Raw genomic sequence first — 15,366 nt, 5'->3', positions numbered from 1 at the left:
GAGGTTACAAACTTTATCTTCAAGGAAAGTAAAAGTGTTACCAAGATGAAGTGTAACACCTCGAGCCCTTCGTGGACCAGTGTTAAAAAGATGTTTCCACCCAGTTTCGAACTGGGGACCTTTTGCGTGTGAGGCAAACTTGATAACCACTACACTATGGAAACAAGCTGATAGTAAGAGATTGGAGGTTAAAAACTTTATCTTTAAGGAAAGTATAAGTGTTACTAAGATGAAGCGTAACACATTGAGCCCTTCGTGGTCCAGTGTTAAAAAGATGTTTCCACCCAGTTTCGAACTGGGGACCTTTTGCGTGTGAGGCAAATGTGATAACCACTACACTATGGAAACAAGCTGAGAGGAAGAGATTGGAGGTTAACAACTTTATCTTTAAGGAAAGTACAAGTGTTACTAAGATGAAGCGTAACACCTTGAGCCCATCGTGGACCAGAGTTAAAAAAGATGTTCCCACCCAGTCTCGAACTGGGGACCTTTTGCGTGTTAGGCAAACGTGATAACCACTACACTATGGAAACAAACTGACAGGAAGAAATTGGAGGTTACAAACTTTATCTTTAAGGAAAGTATAAGTGTTACTAAGATGAAACGTAACACTTTGAGCCCTTCGTGGTCCAATGTTAAAAAGATGTTTCCACCCAGTTTTGAACTGGGAAACCTTTTGCGTGTGAGGCAAATGTGATAACCACTACACTATGGAAACAAGCTGAGAGGAAGAGATTGGAGGTTACAAACTTTATCTTTAAGGAAAGTATAAGTGTTACTAAGATGAAGCGTAACACCTCGAGCCCTTCATGGACCAGTGTTAAAAAGATGTTTCCACCCAGTTTCGAACTGGGGACCTTTTGCGTGTTAGGCAAACGTGATAACCACTACACTATGGAAACAAGCTGATAGGAAGAGATTGGAGGTTAACAACTTTATCTTTAAGGAAAGTACAAGTGTTACTAAGATGAAGCGTAACACCTTGAGCCCATCGTGGACCAGAGTTAAAAAAGATGTTTCCACCCAGTTTCGAACTGGGGACCTTTTGCGTGTTAGGCAAACGTGATAACCACTACACTATGGAAACAAGCTGATAGGAAGAGATTGCAGGTTACAAAGTTTATCTTTAAGGAAAGTATAAGTGTTACTAAGATGAAGCGTAACACCTTGAGCCCTTCATGGACCAGTGTTAAAAAGATGTTTCCACCCAGTTTCGAACTGGGGACCTTTTGCGTGTTAGGCAAACGTGATAACCACTACACTATGGAAACAAGCTGACAGTAGGTGTTTGGAGGTTACAAAGTTTATCTTTAAGGAAAGTATAAGTGTTACTAAGATGAAGCGTAACACCTCGAGCCCTTCATGGACCAGTGTTAAAAAGATGTTTCCACCCAGTTTCGAACTGGGGACCTTTTGCGTGTAAGGCAAACGTGATAACCACTACACTATGGAAACAAACTGACAGTAACAAATTGGAGGTTACAAACTTTATCTACAAGGACAGTACATGTGTTACCAAGATGAAGTGTAACACTTTGAGCCCTTCGTGGTCCAGTGTTAAAAAGATGTTTCCACCCAGTTTCGAACTGGGGACCTTTTGCGTGTTAGGCAAACGTGATAACCACTACACTATGGAAACAAACTGACAGTAGCAAATTGGAGGTTACAAACTTTATCTTTAAGGAAAGTATAAGTGTTACCAAGATGAAGCGTAACACCTCGAGCCCTTCATGGACCAGTGTTAAAAAGATGTTTCCACCCAGTTTCGAACTGGGGACCTTTTGCGTGTTAGGCAAACGTGATAACCACTACACTATGGAAACAAGCTGATAGGAAGAGATTGGAGGTTAACAACTTTATCTTTAAGGAAAGTACAAGTGTTACTAAGATGAAGCGTAACACCTTGAGCCCATCGTGGACCAGAGTTAAAAAAGATGTTTCCACCCAGTTTCGAACTGGGGACCTTTTGCGTGTTAGGCAAACGTGATAACCACTACACTATGGAAACAAGCTGATAGGAAGAGATTGCAGGTTACAAAGTTTATCTTTAAGGAAAGTATAAGTGTTACTAAGATGAAGCGTAACACCTTGAGCCCTTCATGGACCAGTGTTAAAAAGATGTTTCCACCCAGTTTCGAACTGGGGACCTTTTGCGTGTTAGGCAAACATGATAACCACTACACTATGGAAACAAGCTGACAGTAGAAGTTTGGAGGTTACAAAGTTTATCTTTAAGGAAAGTATAAGTGTTACTAAGATGAAACGTAACACTTTGAGCCCTTCGTGGTCCAGTGTTAAAAAGATGTTTCCATCCAGTTTCGAACTGGGGACCTTTTGCGTGTAAGGCAAACGTGATAACCACTACACTATGGAAACAAACTGACAGTAACAAATTGGAGGTTACAAACTTTATCTACAAGGACAGTACATGTGTTACCAAGATGAAGTGTAACACTTTGAGCCCTTCGTAGTCCAGTGTTAAAAAGATGTTTCCACCCAGTTTCGAACTGGGGACCTTTTGCGTGTGAGGCAAACGTGATAACCACTACACTATGGAAACAAGCTGATAGGAAGAGATTGCAGGTTACAAAGTTTATCTTTAAGGAAAGTACAAGTGTTACTAAGATGAAGCGTAACACCTCGAGCCCTTCATGGACCAGTGTTAAAAAGATGTTTCCACCCAGTTTCGAACTGGGGACCTTTTGCGTGTGAGGCAAATGTGATAACCACTACACTATGGAAACAAACTGAAAGTAATAAATTGGAGGTTACAAACTTTATCTTCAAGGAAAGTAAAAGTGTTACCAAGATGAAGTGTAACACCTCGAGCCCTTCGTGGACCAGTGTTAAAAAGATGTTTCCACCCAGTTTCGAACTGGGGACCTTTTGCGTGTGAGGCAAACGTGATAACCACTACACTATGGAAACAAGCTGATAGTAAGAGATTGGAGGTTAAAAACTTTATCTTTAAGGAAAGTATAAGTGTTACTAAGATGAAGCGTAACACATTGAGCCCTTCGTGGTCCAGTGTTAAAAAGATGTTTCCACCCAGTTTCGAACTGGGGACCTTTTGCGTGTGAGGCAAATGTGATAACCACTACACTATGGAAACAAGCTGAGAGGAAGAGATTGGAGGTTAACAACTTTATCTTTAAGGAAAGTACAAGTGTTACTAAGATGAAGCGTAACACCTTGAGCCCATCGTGGACCAGAGTTAAAAAAGATGTTCCCACCCAGTCTCGAACTGGGGACCTTTTGCGTGTTAGGCAAACGTGATAACCACTACACTATGGAAACAAACTGACAGGAAGAAATTGGAGGTTACAAACTTTATCTTTAAGGAAAGTATAAGTGTTACTAAGATGAAACGTAACACTTTGAGCCCTTCGTGGTCCAATGTTAAAAAGATGTTTCCACCCAGTTTTGAACTGGGAAACCTTTTGCGTGTGAGGCAAATGTGATAACCACTACACTATGGAAACAAGCTGAGAGGAAGAGATTGGAGGTTACAAACTTTATCTTTAAGGAAAGTATAAGTGTTACTAAGATGAAGCGTAACACCTCGAGCCCTTCATGGACCAGTGTTAAAAAGATGTTTCCACCCAGTTTCGAACTGGGGACCTTTTGCGTGTTAGGCAAACGTGATAACCACTACACTATGGAAACAAACTGACAGTAGCAAATTGGAGGTTACAAACTTTATCTTTAAGGAAAGTATAAGTGTTACCAAGATGAAGCGTAACACCTCGAGCCCTTCATGGACCAGTGTTAAAAAGATGTTTCCACCCAGTTTCGAACTGGGGACCTTTTGCGTGTTAGGCAAACGTGATAACCACTACACTATGGAAACAAGCTGAGAGGAAGAGATTGGAGGTTAACAACTTTATCTTTAAGGAAAGTACAAGTGTTACTAAGATGAAGCGTAACACCTTGAGCCCATCGTGGACCAGAGTTAAAAAAGATGTTTCCACCCAGTTTCGAACTGGGGACCTTTTGCGTGTTAGGCAAACGTGATAACCACTACACTATGGAAACAAGCTGATAGGAAGAGATTGGAGGTTAAAAATTTTATCTTTAAGGAAACTATAAGTGTTACTAAGATGAAGCGTAACACCTCGAGCCCTTCATGGACCAGTGTTAAAAAGAAGTTTCCACCCAGTTTCGAACTGGGGACCTTTTGCGTGTTAGGCAAACGTGATAACCACTACACTATGGAAACAAGCTGACAGTAAAAGTTTGGGGGTTACAAAGTTTATCTTTAAGGAAAGTATAAGTGTTACTAAGATGAAGCGTAACACCTCGAGCCCTTCATGGACCAGTGTTAAAAAGATGTTTCCACCCAGTTTCGAACTGGGGACCTTTTGCGTGTTAGGCAAACGTGATAACCACTACACTATGGAAACAAACTGACGGTAATAAATTGGAGGTTACAAACTTTATCTTCAAGGAAAGTACAAGTGTTACTAAGATGAAGCGTAACACTTTGAGCCCTTCGTGGTCCAATGTTTAAAAGATGTTTCCACCCAGTTTCGAACTGGGGACCTTTTGCGTGTTAGGCAAACGTGATAACCACTACACTATGGAAACAAGCTGATAGGAAGAGATTGCAGGTTACAAAGTTTATCTTTAAGGAAAGTATAAGTGTTACTAAGATGAAGCGTAACACCTTGAGCCCTTCATGGACCAGTGTTAAAAAGATGTTTCCACCCAGTTTCGAACTGGGGACCTTTTGCGTGTTAGGCAAACGTGATAACCACTACACTATGGAAACAAGCTGACAGTAAAAGTTTGGGGGTTACAAAGTTTATCTTTAAGGAAAGTATAAGTGTTACTAAGATGAAGCGTAACACCTCGAGCCCTTCATGGACCAGTGTTAAAAAGATGTTTCCACCCAGTTTCGAACTGGGGACCTTTTGCGTGTTAGGCAAACGTGATAACCACTACACTATGGAAACAAACTGACGGTAATAAATTGGAGGTTACAAACTTTATCTTCAAGGAAAGTACAAGTGTTACTAAGATGAAGCGTAACACTTTGAGCCCTTCGTGGTCCAATGTTTAAAAGATGTTTCCACCCAGTTTCGAACTGGGGACCTTTTGCGTGTTAGGCAAACGTGATAACCACTACACTATGGAAACAAGCTGATAAGAAGATTGCAGGTTACAAAGTTTATCTTTAAGGAAAGTATAAGTGTTACTAAGATGAAGCGTAACACCTTGAGCCCTTCATGGACCAGTGTTAAAAAGATGTTTCCACCCAGTTTCGAACTGGGGACCTTTTGCGTGTTAGGCAAACGTGATAACCACTACACTATGGAAACAAGCTGACAGTAAAAGTTTGGGGGTTACAAAGTTTATCTTTAAGGAAAGTATAAGTGTTACTAAGATGAAGCGTAACACCTCGAGCCCTTCATGGACCAGTGTTAAAAAGATGTTTCCACCCAGTTTCGAACTGGGGACCTTTTGCGTGTTAGGCAAACGTGATAACCACTACACTATGGAAACAAGCTGATAGGAAGAGATTGGAGGTTAAAAATTTTATCTTTAAGGAAAGTATAAGTGTTACTAAGATGAAGCGTAACACCTCGAGCCCTTCATGGACCAGTGTTAAAAAGAAGTTTCCACCCAGTTTCGAACTGGGGACCTTTTGCGTGTGAGGCAAACGTGATAACCACTACACTATGGAAACCAGCTGATTGAAAGAGATTGGAGGTTAGAAACTTTATCTTTAAGGAAAGTATAAGTGTTACTAAGATGAAGCGTAACACCTCGAGCCCTTCATGGACCAGAGTTAAAAAGATGTTTCCACCTAGTTTCGAACTGGGGACCTTTTGCATGTGAGGCAAACGTGATAACCACTACACTATGGAAACAAGCTGATTTGAAGAAATTGGAGGTTACAAACTTTATCTTTAAGGAAAGTATAAGCGTTACTAAGATGAAGCGTAACACCTCGAGCCCTTCATGGACCAGTGTTAAAAAGATGTTTCCACCCAGTTTCGAACTGGGGACCTTTTGCGTGTTAGGCAAACGTGATAACCACTACACTATGGAAACAAGCTGATAGGAAGAGATTGGAGGTTAAAAATTTTATCTTTAAGGAAAGTATAAGTGTTACTAAGATGAAGCGTAACACATTGAGCCCTTCGTGGTCCAGTGTTAAAAAGATGTTTCCACCCAGTTTCGAACTGGGGACCTTTTGCGTGTGAGGCAAATGTGATAACCACTACACTATGGAAACAAGCTGATAGGAAGAGATTGGAGGTTAAAAATTGTATCTTTAAGGAAAGTATAAGTGTTACTAAGATGAAGCGTAACACCTCGAGCCCTTCATGGACCAGTGTTAAAAAGAAGTTTCCACCCAGTTTCGAACTGGGGACCTTTTGCGTGTGAGGCAAACGTGATAACCACTACACTTTGGAAACCAGCTGATTGAAAGAGATTGGAGGTTAGAAACTTTATCTTTAAGGAAAGTATAAGTGTTACTAAGATGAAGCGTAACACCTCGAGCCCTTCATGGACCAGTGTTAAAAAGATGTTTCCACCCAGTTTCGAACTGGGGACCTTTTGCGTGTTAGGCAAACGTGATAACCACTACACTATGGAAACAAGCTGACAGTAAAAGTTTGGGGGTTACAAAGTTTATCTTTAAGGAAAGTATAAGTGTTACTAAGATGAAGCGTAACACCTCGAGCCCTTCATGGACCAGTGTTAAAAAGATGTTTCCACCCAGTTTCGAACTGGGGACCTTTTGCGTGTTAGGCAAACGTGATAACCACTACACTATGGAAACAAACTGACGGTAATAAATTGGAGGTTACAAACTTTATCTTCAAGGAAAGTACAAGTGTTACTAAGATGAAGCGTAACACTTTGAGCCCTTCGTGGTCCAATGTTTAAAAGATGTTTCCACCCAGTTTCGAACTGGGGACCTTTTGCGTGTTAGGCAAACGTGATAACCACTACACTATGGAAACAAGCTGATAGGAAGAGATTGCAGGTTACAAAGTTTATCTTTAAGGAAAGTATAAGTGTTACTAAGATGAAGCGTAACACCTTGAGCCCTTCATGGACCAGTGTTAAAAAGATGTTTCCACCCAGTTTCGAACTGGGGACCTTTTGCGTGTTAGGCAAACGTGATAACCACTACACTATGGAAACAAGCTGACAGTAAAAGTTTGGGGGTTACAAAGTTTATCTTTAAGGAAAGTATAAGTGTTACTAAGATGAAGCGTAACACCTCGAGCCCTTCATGGACCAGTGTTAAAAAGATGTTTCCACCCAGTTTCGAACTGGGGACCTTTTGCGTGTTAGGCAAACGTGATAACCACTACACTATGGAAACAAACTGACGGTAATAAATTGGAGGTTACAAACTTTATCTTCAAGGAAAGTACAAGTGTTACTAAGATGAAGCGTAACACTTTGAGCCCTTCGTGGTCCAATGTTTAAAAGATGTTTCCACCCAGTTTCGAACTGGGGACCTTTTGCGTGTTAGGCAAACGTGATAACCACTACACTATGGAAACAAGCTGATAGGAAGAGATTGCAGGTTACAAAGTTTATCTTTAAGGAAAGTATAAGTGTTACTAAGATGAAGCGTAACACCTTGAGCCCTTCATGGACCAGTGTTAAAAAGATGTTTCCACCCAGTTTCGAACTGGGGACCTTTTGCGTGTTAGGCAAACGTGATAACCACTACACTATGGAAACAAGCTGACAGTAAAAGTTTGGGGGTTACAAAGTTTATCTTTAAGGAAAGTATAAGTGTTACTAAGATGAAGCGTAACACCTCGAGCCCTTCATGGACCAGTGTTAAAAAGATGTTTCCACCCAGTTTCGAACTGGGGACCTTTTGCGTGTTAGGCAAACGTGATAACCACTACACTATGGAAACAAACTGACGGTAATAAATTGGAGGTTACAAACTTTATCTTCAAGGAAAGTACAAGTGTTACTAAGATGAAGCGTAACACTTTGAGCCCTTCGTGGTCCAATGTTTAAAAGATGTTTCCACCCAGTTTCGAACTGGGGACCTTTTGCGTGTTAGGCAAACGTGATAACCACTACACTATGGAAACAAGCTGATAGGAAGAGATTGCAGGTTACAAAGTTTATCTTTAAGGAAAGTATAAGTGTTACTAAGATGAAGCGTAACACCTTGAGCCCTTCATGGACCAGTGTTAAAAAGATGTTTCCACCCAGTTTCGAACTGGGGACCTTTTGCGTGTTAGGCAAACGTGATAACCACTACACTATGGAAACAAGCTGACAGTAAAAGTTTGGGGGTTACAAAGTTTATCTTTAAGGAAAGTATAAGTGTTACTAAGATGAAGCGTAACACCTCGAGCCCTTCATGGACCAGTGTTAAAAAGATGTTTCCACCCAGTTTCGAACTGGGGACCTTTTGCGTGTTAGGCAAACGTGATAACCACTACACTATGGAAACAAGCTGATAGGAAGAGATTGGAGGTTAAAAATTTTATCTTTAAGGAAAGTATAAGTGTTACTAAGATGAAGCGTAACACCTCGAGCCCTTCATGGACCAGTGTTAAAAAGAAGTTTCCACCCAGTTTCGAACTGGGGACCTTTTGCGTGTGAGGCAAACGTGATAACCACTACACTATGGAAACCAGCTGATTGAAAGAGATTGGAGGTTAGAAACTTTATCTTTAAGGAAAGTATAAGTGTTACTAAGATGAAGCGTAACACTTCGAGCCCTTCATGGACCAGAGTTAAAAAGATGTTTCCACCTAGTTTCGAACTGGGGACCTTTTGCATGTGAGGCAAACGTGATAACCACTACACTATGGAAACAAGCTGATTTGAAGAAATTGGAGGTTACAAACTTTATCTTTAAGGAAAGTATAAGCGTTACTAAGATGAAGCGTAACACCTCGAGCCCTTCATGGACCAGTGTTAAAAAGATGTTTCCACCCAGTTTCGAACTGGGGACCTTTTGCGTGTTAGGCAAACGTGATAACCACTACACTATGGAAACAAGCTGATAGGAAGAGATTGGAGGTTAAAAATTTTATCTTTAAGGAAAGTATAAGTGTTACTAAGATGAAGCGTAACACATTGAGCCCTTCGTGGTCCAGTGTTAAAAAGATGTTTCCACCCAGTTTCGAACTGGGGACCTTTTGCGTGTGAGGCAAATGTGATAACCACTACACTATGGAAACAAGCTGATAGGAAGAGATTGGAGGTTAAAAATTTTATCTTTAAGGAAAGTATAAGTGTTACTAAGATGAAGCGTAACACCTCGAGCCCTTCATGGACCAGTGTTAAAAAGAAGTTTCCACCCAGTTTCGAACTGGGGACCTTTTGCGTGTGAGGCAAACGTGATAACCACTACACTTTGGAAACCAGCTGATTGAAAGAGATTGGAGGTTAGAAACTTTATCTTTAAGGAAAGTATAAGTGTTACTAAGATGAAGCGTAACACCTCGAGCCCTTCATGGACCAGAGTTAAAAAGATGTTTCCACCTAGTTTCGAACTGGGGACCTTTTGCATGTGAGGCAAACGTGATAACCACTACACTATGGAAACAAGCTGATTTGAAGCAATTGGAGGTTACAAACTTTATCTTTAAGGAAAGTATAAGCGTTACTAAGATGAAGCGTAACACCTCGAGCCCTTCATGGACCAGTGTTAAAAAGATGTTTCCACCCAGTTTTGAACTGGGAAACCTTTTGCGTGTGAGGCAAATGTGATAACCACTACACTATGGAAACAAGCTGAGAGGAAGAGATTGGAGGTTACAAACTTTATCTTTAAGGAAAGTATAAGGCCCGATTCCAATTCTCAGTTTGAGCCCTACCACTACCACTACCACTACCACTACCCCTAGCACTACCACTTCGCCAACCCGGTAGGCCCTTCGCGTCACCCTTCAGATTTGGGCCCGGCATACCCTATGTTACGTCATCAATCGTTGCCGCTGACGTCAGCAGAAGCGACTCAGAACCTGCTGCAACAACAGCACTGGCTTTGCTCCTGGCGTTATATCGTTTTATATATCATCTTTCTACAACAAGTCGCCGACCTATCCGGAGAAGAAGATATCATCGAAACATCCAAGTGCTGTTAGACAATTTCACGGTAAGTTTTTGCTTGAAAATAAGTTTTATACGCGCTAACGCTACCAGCGATTTATGTGTTTCTTTGTTTTGTTTTAAAAGTATGCAAACAGTATTGAAGTACATTTGGAGCTTATTGTGGTTGTTTTGTTCGATGTATTTTGAGGTTTATGAACTTTTTACGACCACAATTGTAAGCGGAATGCTATACGTGCTAGCAATGGTCAATACAAGCGATCTATTTTAACGTGTTTCTTTGTTGTTGTTGTTTCCTAAAAAATGCAAACGTTAGTGACCTAAAGTTTGGAGCTTATTGTGATTGTGTTAATCGATGTATTTTGAGGTTTATGCACTTTTTACGACCACAATTGTAAACGGAATGCTAAACGTGCTAGCAATGGTCGATATAAGCGATCTATTTATGTTTCTTTGTTGTTGTTTTCTACAACGATGCAAACGGTAGAGAAAGTTTGGAGCTTATTGTGAAGTAAATTAATGTGTATGCATTTTTAAGACCGCATTTACAAGATAACAATGGTCAATATAAGCCTCCATTTACCTGTTTGTTTTGTTTTTCTAAAAGAATGAAAACCCCTGAGTTATCTATTATAACCTCAGGTTCTGCGAGTTGGTGCGAAGCCCTCCAACGGCTTCGCTATGGGTTTACCCCGAGGCACCGCCTCGTCTCTGAGAAAGCTTAATGAACTCGCCACCCAGCAGGGGGCAGTACCTTCCTATAAAGGCGGGCAGCACCCGCCGCACTTTCTCCAACTGAAAACTCAGCGAGAAGGGCGGCCGCTGGGCGACGAGGTTGGAGGGCTTCGCACCAACTCGCAGAACCTGAGGTTATAATAGATAACTCAGGGGTTCTGCCTCATTGGTGCTCCGCCCTCCAACGGCTTCGCTATGGGTTTACCCAAAAGGCGAAGCCTGACGGGATAAATGTACCCCCAGCTGGACGCCGCTCCTGGAGCAGCATCACTAGGGCCCCGCCGGCCCAGGGTCCAATCCCACTTGAGCCGTGGGCCCTGAGGGGGGCACAACAGCGCTCAAGACAGTATGAGCTACTGATCCCGCCGTTACGTCGAGGAGATAGGCCTTAGCGAAGGTAGACGTGGACGCCCAAGAGGCAGCAGAGCAGATATCCTCTGCTGCCACACCCCGCAAAAGAGCCACTGAGGCTGCCACGCCACGGGTGGAATGTGCCCTCAGACCGCTAGGAGCGGATCCACCCGCTGCTCGGTAGGCACGGATAATGGCCGATCTCACCCAATGAGAGAACCTCTGGGGGGAGAGAGGTGAAGCAGGACATTGTGAATCGCCTTCAGCTCTAGCCAGTTTATGTGTCTGAGCACCGGACTGCTCCAGACCCCACTGGCATAGGCCTGACCTGAGGTGCCTCCCCAACCTGTCAGGGAAGCGTCTGTGAACACTTGAGTGTAACGAAGGACGCAACCCAATGGAACTCTCCGCCTGAGGTTGGCGTGAGAGTTCCAGAACTGGATGTCCTGCAAAACCCGAGCGGGAAGGCGCACTTTCCGACCTCTTTCCCGCTTGAGGTCTAGCTTGAGACGACCAAACCATCTCTGAAGCTCCCTCATGTGCAGCAAGCCCAGCCGAACAACCGTGTGGGCTGCCGCCATGAGCCCCAGGAGGGACATAACAGTGCCTGCTGTTGTCACGTGACACCGAGCTTCCAGCAACTGTGTTGTCAGTCGGAGAATGGGCTGGATACGCACGTCCGGGAGGCGCGCGTATCCTCCGAGTTCAACAGTACCCCCAGGTAAACTAACTGTTGAACTGGAGTCAGAGCGCTCTTGCTGAGGTTCACTGTGAACCCCAGGGTGGCAATATGGCTCAACACCTTCTGTGTGTGAGCGTAACTTTCTGCCTCTGACCTGGCAAGGATCAACCAGTCGTCCAGATAGGTCAAGATCCTTACCCCACTCACTCTCAAAGGCTCCACTGCCGCTTCCACACACTTGGTGAAGGTCCTGGGTGCCAGAGAGTAGCCGAACGGAAGTCGAGTGTACTGAAACACCCGACCCTCGAGGGCGAAACGCAAGTACTTTCGATGTCTCTTGACTATCGGTATGTGAAAGTACGCGTCGGTCAGGTCGATAGATGTCATCCAATCTCCTGGACATACACCTGAAAGCAGTTTCTTGACCGTCAACATGCGAAACGGGCGGGTAGCTATGAACTTGTTCAAATAGCTGAGTTCCAGAATGGGCCTCCAACCCCCGGTCTTCTTCGCCACGAGGAAGTACCGGGAGTAAAACCCTGACATCATCTCGGCTGCAGGGACCAGTTCTACGACCTCCTTCTGCAGCAGAGTAGACACCTCGTTTTCTCAGACAGGATAGTTTCTCCTGCTCCACCATACACGTCCAGAGAATCCCTGAAAAACGCGGGGGTTGACGGGCAAACTGTAGCGCATAGCCCCGCCTGATTACTCCCCCCAGCCAAGTGGGTCCTAGAAGTAAAACCAGGCGACTCCAAGCCGAATAATGTTCTGTCAGAACCGCAGCCCTGGCGAACCTTGGGTAGTCCTCCGGCCCGCCCCCCATGGACGGGCCGTAGACGAAAGGGCATCACACAAGCCGCGTCTCTATCTCTTGAATCCACAGAGCATGTACTCGAGTTGGATTCACTAGAACCCCCACTCTCATACATAAAAGCCGGCTCTGTGGGAGAAGCGCGCAAGTGCGCGTGAGACACCTCAGATGCGCGTCGTGCGTGTTTCCTTCCCCCCCCGGAAGTCTTCCCAACTCCCTGAGCACTTCTTAGTGTCACCGGAGCTGACAAAACCCGCGATGTGGAGGAAAGCGCTGGAGAATTAACCCGGAGCTGAAGTGAGTTAGGTCGCGCGCGCGTCGGCACCGCATCACTCACCCGGTCCCGTACATTCTCCAGCCCCGCTGGCGGTCCCGACCTGTTCGTGACTCGTGAGATCCGACCGCCACGCACCTCTCCAGTTGATCGACCAGACGGGACGGAAGTTCCTCGCCCTCGCCTGGTCTCAGAACGGCGAAAAAACTCGCACATAAAAACACCAGGTTGCGTCAGTTCCATGGCGCTTCTCCGCCGCCAAACGTGACGTCCTCCACGGTGCCAGTGTTTGTAGACAGCGCTGTGGGGGAAGGAACAACCTCCGGTTAACATAGACATGTCCGGACAAGTTCCACTCACCTCATCAGCTGTCACGCTCTGTCGGGCACGAGCGCTGGTCGACGCGGAAGTAAACACAGCTGATTCAGCCGGTCTCGCGGACCTCTGCTCGTCTGTAAACAAAACACATGTGGTTGGAGTCTGCCCCTCATTCGTGTGGACAGACTCCGTTATTGCAGTCTCGGTATGACCCGGACGAAGGGGTTTAAAACCTCCTTCGGACTGTGTTATGAGAGGAAAATCACGCCGTCTATGACCGGCGGAGCATGTTAGCTTAGCATTAGCGGCATAAGTTTCTAATGACGCCTGTGAATACGTCACACTCACAGGCGGAAACACATGCACGCTACCAACATCTCTCTCATAACGAACCACAGAAACGTCATACGTTCTTTTGTTTTTATTTACATAAAGCCCTTTGAAAGAGTAAGGGGGAGGAGGGCTCCCCCGAGACGAAGCCTCGACGCCCCTGCGTCCTCGCCGCTGCGGGTCCCTCCTCCGCTGGCTCCACTGCGGCTGCTGGCTCCGCTGCTGGCTCCCCGGCTCCTGCTGCGGAACCCGGCGACGCTCGCTCGTCGCCTGCCGCGGCTGTTGCCGTTGCTGCTGGTGCTGCTGGGGCGGCTGGCTCTGGTGACGCTTCCCCCCCGCACCAGCTGATGGGGCCGACGAACGGGCTCTCCGTCTCCGAGCGCCGGACCCCCGTCGCGCCTCGTCCTCACGCCCATGCAGGTGATGGCGGAGCTGCGCCGACTCCTGCTGCGCTGCCTCCTGCCGGGCCACGACGTTCCGGAGCTCCGGACCGAACAGCGAGTCCTCCGTAATTGGTCCGTCCAGGAGGAGCCTCCGGTCTCTCTCCGGCAGCGCTGTGGCCAGGTCTAGCCACAGGTGCCGGTGGCCCAGCTGTCCAGCGTCGCGTAGACCCCCTCCCAGGATCGCGTACGCCTGCGACATCCGGAGGAGCGCAGCCACCGAGTCCTTGACTTCCTCCAACTCCGAAGGTCCAAGGTCGTCTCGGTCCACGGTGAGCCTGTTGAGCGCACCGCACAGGAGAGCCATGTTGTTCGCGAGGGAGACCACCTGCGTCCCCCCCTTGTAGGATCGGTTGAACAACATTGCCGTCAACCTGTCTTCAGCTCTAGGCAGAGCTACAGGGCGGCCTGGCCACAGTCGAGCCGCCGGGTCGAGGGCGGCACGTACCGTATCCGAGGGCTCCGGGACACCGCGCCGCCAGTCCACCCCGTCCACACGGCAATAGGGTCCGTAGGATCCTACGGGAGGCCCTGAAGCCATGGGAGAGGCAGACCCTCGCCGCGCGTAGCCCCAGATTTCGTCCAGCTTAGGACAAATAACCCCCGGAACAGCAGGCCTGCGCGCTTCGTTCCGCCCGACCTTCACTCCGCATGTAAACGGTGGTGGCGCGAGTGGAGGCACGGGGGGGAGCTCGACCTCCATGCGGTTCGCCGCGGCGGTGAATATGCGCGGCAGGGCGTCAAGCGGGTAGCGAGGAGCCGGCCCGGCTCCCCCGACCGCTTCGACGTCCCCCGGCTCGGAACCGAACAGGGTGCTCGGATCCGCCTCATAACACCGCCGGTCGTCCTCCTCGTCGTAGTCGGCCCACGACCTGGCTGGAGGACGCGGCGTGCGCCGACGGGCCTCGTATGCTCCCCGTCTCTTCCGGACCTCCTCGGGAAGCATACGGCAGGCCCCACAATCCGCAAACGCGTGATCTGGGCCTAGACAAACGAAGCAGAGCACATGTGTGTCCCCCCTCCCCAGGGGGGTGTCACACGTTAAACACAAAGACACGTCTACGTCCACGCTCATGCTTACGTCCGCCATGCTGTAACCAGGAGCTTTCTCGCTGAGTTGAAAATGGAGAAAGTGCGGCGGGTGCTGCCCGCCTTTATAGGAAGGTACTGCCCCCTGCTGGGTGGCGAGTTCATTAAGCTTTCTCAGAGACGAGGCGGTGCCTCGGGGTAAACCCATAGCGAAGCCGTTGGAGGGCGGAGCACCAATGAAGCAGAACAGTTGTAAACTATGTTTAGAGTGTATTGTAGCTGTGTTTATCAATCGTTAATATGTTTACCATGTCGCTTACATAAACCTGAAGTA

The 15,366-nt window shown here is 46.4% G+C and overlaps 44 non-coding genes across 44 annotated transcripts; all 44 read right to left on the bottom strand.

Annotated features, from left to right (window-relative positions):
• Positions 1–275: 275 nt before the first annotated feature.
• Positions 276–348, bottom strand: trnav-cac (transfer RNA valine (anticodon CAC)). The gene has a single exon. It is a non-coding gene; the product is annotated as a tRNA-Val (tRNA).
• A 112-nt stretch (positions 349–460) lies between these two features.
• On the bottom strand, positions 461–533 carry trnav-aac (transfer RNA valine (anticodon AAC)). Its single transcript has one exon. It is a non-coding gene; the product is annotated as a tRNA-Val (tRNA).
• Positions 534–829: 296 nt separating this feature from the next.
• trnav-aac (transfer RNA valine (anticodon AAC)) lies at positions 830–902 on the bottom strand. The gene has a single exon. It is a non-coding gene; the product is annotated as a tRNA-Val (tRNA).
• A 112-nt stretch (positions 903–1,014) lies between these two features.
• Positions 1,015–1,087, bottom strand: trnav-aac (transfer RNA valine (anticodon AAC)). The gene has a single exon. It is a non-coding gene; the product is annotated as a tRNA-Val (tRNA).
• Positions 1,088–1,198: 111 nt separating this feature from the next.
• trnav-aac (transfer RNA valine (anticodon AAC)) lies at positions 1,199–1,271 on the bottom strand. Its single transcript has one exon. It is a non-coding gene; the product is annotated as a tRNA-Val (tRNA).
• Positions 1,272–1,382: 111 nt separating this feature from the next.
• Positions 1,383–1,455, bottom strand: trnav-uac (transfer RNA valine (anticodon UAC)). The gene has a single exon. It is a non-coding gene; the product is annotated as a tRNA-Val (tRNA).
• A 111-nt stretch (positions 1,456–1,566) lies between these two features.
• Positions 1,567–1,639, bottom strand: trnav-aac (transfer RNA valine (anticodon AAC)). The gene has a single exon. It is a non-coding gene; the product is annotated as a tRNA-Val (tRNA).
• A 111-nt stretch (positions 1,640–1,750) lies between these two features.
• On the bottom strand, positions 1,751–1,823 carry trnav-aac (transfer RNA valine (anticodon AAC)). The gene has a single exon. It is a non-coding gene; the product is annotated as a tRNA-Val (tRNA).
• Positions 1,824–1,935: 112 nt separating this feature from the next.
• Positions 1,936–2,008, bottom strand: trnav-aac (transfer RNA valine (anticodon AAC)). Its single transcript has one exon. It is a non-coding gene; the product is annotated as a tRNA-Val (tRNA).
• Positions 2,009–2,119: 111 nt separating this feature from the next.
• Positions 2,120–2,192, bottom strand: trnav-aac (transfer RNA valine (anticodon AAC)). Its single transcript has one exon. It is a non-coding gene; the product is annotated as a tRNA-Val (tRNA).
• Positions 2,193–2,303: 111 nt separating this feature from the next.
• Positions 2,304–2,376, bottom strand: trnav-uac (transfer RNA valine (anticodon UAC)). Its single transcript has one exon. It is a non-coding gene; the product is annotated as a tRNA-Val (tRNA).
• Positions 2,377–2,487: 111 nt separating this feature from the next.
• On the bottom strand, positions 2,488–2,560 carry trnav-cac (transfer RNA valine (anticodon CAC)). The gene has a single exon. It is a non-coding gene; the product is annotated as a tRNA-Val (tRNA).
• A 111-nt stretch (positions 2,561–2,671) lies between these two features.
• Positions 2,672–2,744, bottom strand: trnav-cac (transfer RNA valine (anticodon CAC)). Its single transcript has one exon. It is a non-coding gene; the product is annotated as a tRNA-Val (tRNA).
• Positions 2,745–2,855: 111 nt separating this feature from the next.
• trnav-cac (transfer RNA valine (anticodon CAC)) lies at positions 2,856–2,928 on the bottom strand. Its single transcript has one exon. It is a non-coding gene; the product is annotated as a tRNA-Val (tRNA).
• A 111-nt stretch (positions 2,929–3,039) lies between these two features.
• On the bottom strand, positions 3,040–3,112 carry trnav-cac (transfer RNA valine (anticodon CAC)). The gene has a single exon. It is a non-coding gene; the product is annotated as a tRNA-Val (tRNA).
• A 112-nt stretch (positions 3,113–3,224) lies between these two features.
• Positions 3,225–3,297, bottom strand: trnav-aac (transfer RNA valine (anticodon AAC)). Its single transcript has one exon. It is a non-coding gene; the product is annotated as a tRNA-Val (tRNA).
• A 296-nt stretch (positions 3,298–3,593) lies between these two features.
• Positions 3,594–3,666, bottom strand: trnav-aac (transfer RNA valine (anticodon AAC)). The gene has a single exon. It is a non-coding gene; the product is annotated as a tRNA-Val (tRNA).
• Positions 3,667–3,777: 111 nt separating this feature from the next.
• trnav-aac (transfer RNA valine (anticodon AAC)) lies at positions 3,778–3,850 on the bottom strand. Its single transcript has one exon. It is a non-coding gene; the product is annotated as a tRNA-Val (tRNA).
• Positions 3,851–3,962: 112 nt separating this feature from the next.
• On the bottom strand, positions 3,963–4,035 carry trnav-aac (transfer RNA valine (anticodon AAC)). The gene has a single exon. It is a non-coding gene; the product is annotated as a tRNA-Val (tRNA).
• A 111-nt stretch (positions 4,036–4,146) lies between these two features.
• trnav-aac (transfer RNA valine (anticodon AAC)) lies at positions 4,147–4,219 on the bottom strand. Its single transcript has one exon. It is a non-coding gene; the product is annotated as a tRNA-Val (tRNA).
• Positions 4,220–4,330: 111 nt separating this feature from the next.
• trnav-aac (transfer RNA valine (anticodon AAC)) lies at positions 4,331–4,403 on the bottom strand. The gene has a single exon. It is a non-coding gene; the product is annotated as a tRNA-Val (tRNA).
• Positions 4,404–4,514: 111 nt separating this feature from the next.
• On the bottom strand, positions 4,515–4,587 carry trnav-aac (transfer RNA valine (anticodon AAC)). The gene has a single exon. It is a non-coding gene; the product is annotated as a tRNA-Val (tRNA).
• A 111-nt stretch (positions 4,588–4,698) lies between these two features.
• trnav-aac (transfer RNA valine (anticodon AAC)) lies at positions 4,699–4,771 on the bottom strand. Its single transcript has one exon. It is a non-coding gene; the product is annotated as a tRNA-Val (tRNA).
• A 111-nt stretch (positions 4,772–4,882) lies between these two features.
• On the bottom strand, positions 4,883–4,955 carry trnav-aac (transfer RNA valine (anticodon AAC)). The gene has a single exon. It is a non-coding gene; the product is annotated as a tRNA-Val (tRNA).
• Positions 4,956–5,066: 111 nt separating this feature from the next.
• trnav-aac (transfer RNA valine (anticodon AAC)) lies at positions 5,067–5,139 on the bottom strand. Its single transcript has one exon. It is a non-coding gene; the product is annotated as a tRNA-Val (tRNA).
• A 109-nt stretch (positions 5,140–5,248) lies between these two features.
• Positions 5,249–5,321, bottom strand: trnav-aac (transfer RNA valine (anticodon AAC)). Its single transcript has one exon. It is a non-coding gene; the product is annotated as a tRNA-Val (tRNA).
• A 111-nt stretch (positions 5,322–5,432) lies between these two features.
• On the bottom strand, positions 5,433–5,505 carry trnav-aac (transfer RNA valine (anticodon AAC)). The gene has a single exon. It is a non-coding gene; the product is annotated as a tRNA-Val (tRNA).
• Positions 5,506–5,616: 111 nt separating this feature from the next.
• On the bottom strand, positions 5,617–5,689 carry trnav-cac (transfer RNA valine (anticodon CAC)). Its single transcript has one exon. It is a non-coding gene; the product is annotated as a tRNA-Val (tRNA).
• Positions 5,690–5,984: 295 nt separating this feature from the next.
• trnav-aac (transfer RNA valine (anticodon AAC)) lies at positions 5,985–6,057 on the bottom strand. The gene has a single exon. It is a non-coding gene; the product is annotated as a tRNA-Val (tRNA).
• A 111-nt stretch (positions 6,058–6,168) lies between these two features.
• trnav-cac (transfer RNA valine (anticodon CAC)) lies at positions 6,169–6,241 on the bottom strand. Its single transcript has one exon. It is a non-coding gene; the product is annotated as a tRNA-Val (tRNA).
• A 295-nt stretch (positions 6,242–6,536) lies between these two features.
• trnav-aac (transfer RNA valine (anticodon AAC)) lies at positions 6,537–6,609 on the bottom strand. The gene has a single exon. It is a non-coding gene; the product is annotated as a tRNA-Val (tRNA).
• Positions 6,610–6,720: 111 nt separating this feature from the next.
• trnav-aac (transfer RNA valine (anticodon AAC)) lies at positions 6,721–6,793 on the bottom strand. Its single transcript has one exon. It is a non-coding gene; the product is annotated as a tRNA-Val (tRNA).
• A 111-nt stretch (positions 6,794–6,904) lies between these two features.
• Positions 6,905–6,977, bottom strand: trnav-aac (transfer RNA valine (anticodon AAC)). The gene has a single exon. It is a non-coding gene; the product is annotated as a tRNA-Val (tRNA).
• Positions 6,978–7,088: 111 nt separating this feature from the next.
• trnav-aac (transfer RNA valine (anticodon AAC)) lies at positions 7,089–7,161 on the bottom strand. Its single transcript has one exon. It is a non-coding gene; the product is annotated as a tRNA-Val (tRNA).
• Positions 7,162–7,272: 111 nt separating this feature from the next.
• Positions 7,273–7,345, bottom strand: trnav-aac (transfer RNA valine (anticodon AAC)). Its single transcript has one exon. It is a non-coding gene; the product is annotated as a tRNA-Val (tRNA).
• A 111-nt stretch (positions 7,346–7,456) lies between these two features.
• Positions 7,457–7,529, bottom strand: trnav-aac (transfer RNA valine (anticodon AAC)). Its single transcript has one exon. It is a non-coding gene; the product is annotated as a tRNA-Val (tRNA).
• Positions 7,530–7,640: 111 nt separating this feature from the next.
• On the bottom strand, positions 7,641–7,713 carry trnav-aac (transfer RNA valine (anticodon AAC)). The gene has a single exon. It is a non-coding gene; the product is annotated as a tRNA-Val (tRNA).
• Positions 7,714–7,824: 111 nt separating this feature from the next.
• Positions 7,825–7,897, bottom strand: trnav-aac (transfer RNA valine (anticodon AAC)). Its single transcript has one exon. It is a non-coding gene; the product is annotated as a tRNA-Val (tRNA).
• A 111-nt stretch (positions 7,898–8,008) lies between these two features.
• Positions 8,009–8,081, bottom strand: trnav-aac (transfer RNA valine (anticodon AAC)). Its single transcript has one exon. It is a non-coding gene; the product is annotated as a tRNA-Val (tRNA).
• Positions 8,082–8,192: 111 nt separating this feature from the next.
• On the bottom strand, positions 8,193–8,265 carry trnav-aac (transfer RNA valine (anticodon AAC)). Its single transcript has one exon. It is a non-coding gene; the product is annotated as a tRNA-Val (tRNA).
• Positions 8,266–8,376: 111 nt separating this feature from the next.
• trnav-aac (transfer RNA valine (anticodon AAC)) lies at positions 8,377–8,449 on the bottom strand. The gene has a single exon. It is a non-coding gene; the product is annotated as a tRNA-Val (tRNA).
• A 111-nt stretch (positions 8,450–8,560) lies between these two features.
• On the bottom strand, positions 8,561–8,633 carry trnav-cac (transfer RNA valine (anticodon CAC)). Its single transcript has one exon. It is a non-coding gene; the product is annotated as a tRNA-Val (tRNA).
• A 295-nt stretch (positions 8,634–8,928) lies between these two features.
• On the bottom strand, positions 8,929–9,001 carry trnav-aac (transfer RNA valine (anticodon AAC)). The gene has a single exon. It is a non-coding gene; the product is annotated as a tRNA-Val (tRNA).
• A 111-nt stretch (positions 9,002–9,112) lies between these two features.
• trnav-cac (transfer RNA valine (anticodon CAC)) lies at positions 9,113–9,185 on the bottom strand. Its single transcript has one exon. It is a non-coding gene; the product is annotated as a tRNA-Val (tRNA).
• Between the last annotated feature and the right edge of the window lie 6,181 nt (positions 9,186–15,366).

This window comes from Callionymus lyra, chromosome 6, assembly GCF_982586985.1.
Source record: "Callionymus lyra chromosome 6, fCalLyr1.hap1.1, whole genome shotgun sequence".
In the NCBI taxonomy this organism is placed as follows: domain Eukaryota; kingdom Metazoa; phylum Chordata; class Actinopteri; order Syngnathiformes; family Callionymidae; genus Callionymus; species Callionymus lyra.
The sequence above is the reverse complement of the archived record's forward strand: the minus strand, read 5'-3'. Positions and strand labels throughout refer to the sequence as shown.